We start from the raw sequence: 5,695 nt of genomic DNA, 5'->3' as shown, positions 1-5,695 counted from the left end.
AGGACCACCACTCCGAACCCGAAGTCAACACTTAAAGCAGAAGAAGAATTGTTCTCAGGTCAGGTTCCGTAGCTATGGTTCATACTACTTTGCTCTTGCATCACTGTATTTACTGATACCAACCAATTTCAAATTTGAAGGATGCAGTTGTGAAAGTACATGTAGTCCCCATGTGTGGTTTTGGTAATTAAATGACAATCCTAATGGACAAATGTTTGCACTGAGATATACATTTGAAGGAAAGTTCCATTTGCAATGCATGAAGAATATTGGATGAATTGGTGGATGAAATCCATCAACATCTATATATGCATTGAGACTTGATAATGAATGACAATTCCTATGAAGAAACAATGACATCAAGTTATATAGGAAGGTTTGTTCCATGGGTGATGCAAGAAGGATATTGAATGGATTCGGAATGAATGCCATATACATGTAGTTGTGCATCAAGATTAATCATGGAGCAAAGATTAAGGTTGACCAAGATGAAGATCAAAGATTGAATTCAAAGATGGTCAACACACAAGCGCAAATCATGTGCCACGTGAGATCTTGTGGTATGGTCAGAATTTGTCAATTGCGCTTTGTGTACTAACCCATACTATGTGTTGCCTATGTTTTTGAGAGGAGATTCTCATGGGCTCGCATCGAGAGAGATATTTCAAGTGTCTATGAGAGGATGACATCAAGTGTTGATGATCATGGTTGACAAGGGCAAGTTCAAGATAACTATCCCGATGGATTACATGCTTGAAGCTTGTGGATGATCACATGATGGACACATGAAGATAAATACAAAGCAAAGCTTCCCACATTGTGTATGGGGGAGCTACTTGAAGACTTCACCAATGTTTTGCCATTCAACTTGATCCAAGAAGAAACTTCAACTTCAAGCTCAAGTGAAAGGCTCGAGTCAAAGGTATTAGTTCCTTCAGGGGGAGGGTCAACAACTGCGGGAAATGGCTCTATTTTCTTTGGGGGGTATAAATATCCCTCTCCCACTCCGGGGGAGGGTTGAGCACTTCATCCCAAATCGTCCCAAGAACACAAGTGGCTCCCTCTCACTTCTCCTACACCAAATCTTAGATCCCGGAGAGATTAGTGAGTGTTCTTGAGAGTTGTTCCAATCAAAAGATAGATCCTCTCCCTCTCCCTCTTGTGACCAAAGCAATTCGTGATTTGAGCAAGTCTTGAGCATTTCCCCCTTGATCTTGTTACTCTTGGAGGTTGGAGACTCGTAGGCGGTAGGAGTGCTCCGATGAGGAATCAACTTGTGATTTGTCCCCCGGAAAGTTTGTGAAGGTTTGGAGGCCGCCTCAGGTCTACCACTAGTGGTTGAGAATTGCCTTCGTGGTGATATCTCAAGGAGAATAGGGTGAGCCTTCGTGGCGTTGGTGTGCCTTCGTGGTAACATCCACCTCTCTAACGGTGACTAGCTTCCCTCCAAGGAAGTGAACATCGGGATACATCCTCGTCTCCGTGACTTTGGTTATCCCTAACCCTAACTCCTTACTTGTGGTTGACTTTGGTCATTTGACCGTGCATTCACTATATCTTGTTGTCCTCATTATATTGTGGTGGTTGATTATATTGTGTTGGCCATTTCCTTGTAGAGATTATTTTGGCCTACACTTCATATTCCGCAATTCATACTTGCTACTATTGATATACATTGTGATTAGTGTGAATTGCTAACTTGTGTTATAAACTTCCATATATTGTGATATTGCTCAAGTAAGTTTGTGTAACTTACTTGAGTTTGCTTGTATCATTAAATTCCATATATTGTGATACAAATTGTGTAAGCTTGTATTGCTTACTTGTGGTTGTGTGTATTATTCATTTCCATACCTCGTGATATACACTGAGTAAGTTTGTGTGACTTACTTGTGCTTACTCATATCATGTTGTTCTCATCTTGTTTATGCTAAGTTGTTGGTGCACTTAGTGAGCCTAGTATATTTAGGATTTGTGCTTGAAAAGTATCCGCTTAGTTTATTTCCGCATTAGGATATAGCCAAATCCGTAAAAGATTTTAAAACGCCTATTCACCCCCCTCTAGGCGACATCGTGGTCCTTTCAATTGGTATCAGAGCTAGGTCTCTCCTTATTAGGCTTAACCGCCTAGAGAGTAACGATGTCAACTAGTGAACTAGTGCACGATGACACATTTTGTTTTAATGGCACAAATTACATTATGTGGAGATTACGCATGCTTTGTCACTTTCGGGCCATGGGTCCAAATGCTTTGCGGATTGTGGTTGTAGGGAATTCAAATCTAAAGGATGGACAATCTCCATCACTTGATGATATGCATCTTGATTGTGAAGCTTTAAGTTTCATTCACCAAGCTATAACTTTCGAGGTGTTCAAGTCAATCTCGTCTTGTTTGTTGGCTCATGATGGTTGGACCAAAATTGAAGATATATATGGTGGGTCCAATCTTCATGAAGACAATATTCTTTTTGGGGAGTTAATGGAGGAGTTCTCCACATTTTTAAATCATGAAGAGCTCTCTATTGCTTCCACCTCCGATTACTTGCATACCCCAACATCTTTCACTTCACCAACATGTGGCATACCACAAGGTAATGACATGGTGAGTGAAGAAATATCCTGTAATGATGGTGTTAAGCTCATTTGTGATGATATGCTTGATCTCCCATGTTGCCATGATAGAAATATCGTGATTCCCTCTAGTTCTATTTGTGAAACTAACCATGTAGAGGAAATCAAGAAAAATGAGGCATGCTTGGTTGATGAAGAACCCTCTTCTCCAAAAGAATCATCATCAACCCCTTGTGTTCACATGTGCCTCATGGCAAGAGGTAATGACGAGGTATCATCTTCTCTTAGTGACAATGATGATAGTTGTAATGAGGAAGATGATGAAGTCTTGACCCAAAATCTCTATGAGATTGGGAAAACTCTTCGTAGAGCTAAAAATAACACTTATAAAAGGTTCCAAGATGTTCTTGCTTGCTTTCAAAAACGTAATGACTTATTTCTTTACGAGCAAGCAAAAAGTGAACAACTTGAACATGAACTTGCTATGGCTCATCAATGTCTTAGTGACTTAAGGTATTTAAAAGAAGAGATTGAAGTTACGGATTGTAAACTTAAAGAGGATTTTGAGCCCCTTGACCTTGACTACAAGAAGGTCAAAGGAGAGCTCATCAAACTCTCTAAGTCTCATGAGGAACTTCAAGCTACTCATGCGGAGTCCCTAGCTTCTACATGCTCCTCTCATATTGATAATGATGCTTGTGCTACTAACTCTATCTTGTGTGAAGCATCGATATTAAAAGAAAATGTTGACCTAAGGACTCAACTTGATTTGCTAACTAGCAACTATGGGAAATTGGAAGAAAGTTATGAAAAGCTCTCGGGCACTCATGAGGATCTTATAATCTCTCATGATGGGCTAAAGTTAGCTCATGAGGCTATGTGGACCAAGGTAAAATCGTGTGAGTCTCATGTGGATATTAGCACATCTTCTACTCGAAATGCCTTATTGCCATGTGCTAGTCCTTGCAATTCCTCTCTACATGATATTGGTACATCTTGTGATGAATTGCTCACCATGCCTTGTTGCTCTAACAATGAAGTTTCTACTTCCTCTAGTTCTTTTGTTAATACTAACCTCTTAGAGGAAAATAAAGAGCTCAAGGCCCAAGTCACCAGTTTGAAGAAAGACTTGGAAAAATATTGTGATAATATCTTGAGTGTGCAAAAGGACCCTCAAGACAAAATTGGACTTGATTTCATCTCCAACAATAAGAAGTCCAAGAACAAGAAGAAGGGACGAGATCAAGTCAAGAATTCGGCCAACATTATTTGCTTCAAGTGCAAGTATGTTGGACACCATGTGAGATCTTGTCCATTGAAGAAGAAGGCTTCAAGTGTGAAGCATCAAGGGAAGTGGCCTCAAGTTCAATATCAAGATAATGAAAGGCCTCTTCCCATGCCTAACCAAGATAATGCTCTCCAAGTTGAAAAGGTAAAGAAGAAGAGAAAGGGGAGCACATGTTGCTATATTTGCCGTAAGAAGGGACACATAGCTTCATCTTGTTCCAACGGTAACATATCTAAGCCTCCTATAGTCAATAATCATTATTCGCTAAAGAAGGATATTGTTGGCAATGTGTTTGCCAAGTTTGTGGGTTCCCAGAGAAGTTTGAAAGTGGACAAGACCATTTGGGTTGCCAAGCCTATTGTTACTAACTTCTTAGGACCCAACTTGGTTGGGGACCATCAAGCACAAACTTGATCAATAGGTGTGTGGAGGGCATTGGAGACTTGGCTACTTCATGAAGAAAAACTATTTTCACCATATGTTATGGTTAATGCCAAGTCAAGTGGATTATCATCATATCTATCAATCCAATGCTCCTCTTTGCGGTAACTTGTACTTGCATTGTTTACATTGAAAGTTACTGTGTCCCTTGCATGTTTAGGTTTTGTACCTAGCATGTGCTTTTATAGTTGTGCTTCCTAGTATGATTGATTTGTGTTATCTAGCATGTGTAGGTCACAATGCACTTCATATATTTGTGCGTGTGTGGTTTCAAGCCTTTATTGCTTCATTAGTTGAATCTTCCTTGGCTGGATCATCACATTATGGGGGAGTGCTATGTTTTACGGATATCACAAACCTTAAAGGTGTATGTATGTGGGATACCACCTAGTATTGTTAGTGCAATATTATCAAGGTACTATGTGGTATGTAAAGCTCATTTGAAACTCAAATTCTCATCCATTAATTATCCTTAGTTGGGTTTCATTTGCTTCTTGTGGATAATACATGGATCATCATATTATGGGGGAGTGATATGCTTTGTGCATATCACAATCCTTGTTAATATGAACAATTGAGGGATGCCACCTAGAATTTATATTTGAGATTATCTTATATCTCCGTGGCATGCAATGTCGTGTTTACGTATGGCATTCTTGTGCGGTTTTGCCCATGGTTATCTTTAAAACCATATTTGGAAAATCATTTGATTAAAGCTATTCCAATTATTGCTTTTCATGATTATCTATCTAGTCGGAATGTTAATATTATGCTATCCAAGCATTGTGGTTATTCCTAAACTCTCATGTTATGCTTGTGTTAGTATAGATGATCATGTACTTATTTGGTTTCTACACCCAATGATAACCCAAAATACCATTTTCTTCGAATTCATCTTATTGCTCTATATGAGAGTTTGTTATCTCATTGTTTATAGTGTCCTATATCTACTTGAGTGGGATATTCCTATGAGTATGTGTGCAATGCATATCTTATATGCTCATTGTTTTTTTTCTTGGTTCACATGTTGAACTTTGTGTGCTATCATATGTTGATTTGTCACTTTGATTCATTTTGGACAACATGAATGACTAGTGTTGTTATTGGAAGTATTAACAGTTATGTGGTCATTTGTCCTATTTGTATCTCCCTGGATTTTGGTAGGCTTATGCATGCATATTTACTATGTGTAAATTCACATGCCTTGTTTGCCTTATTTGATCCAATATATATATGGTAAATCCATCAAATTCTTAATAGCTATGATGTGCATGAAATTCAAATTCATATCAATAGGCACATATTTAAGTGGTTTTACCCTATGTGTTGTAGTTATGCTAACTACGTCGGACCCAATAAGTTTGGGGACCATATTGTACTTAAAATGTTTTAGGT

The sequence above is a fragment of the Triticum aestivum genome, chromosome 4B, assembly GCF_018294505.1.
Source record: "Triticum aestivum cultivar Chinese Spring chromosome 4B, IWGSC CS RefSeq v2.1, whole genome shotgun sequence".
Taxonomy (NCBI): domain Eukaryota; kingdom Viridiplantae; phylum Streptophyta; class Magnoliopsida; order Poales; family Poaceae; genus Triticum; species Triticum aestivum.
Note: the sequence above shows the minus strand (reverse complement) of the source record.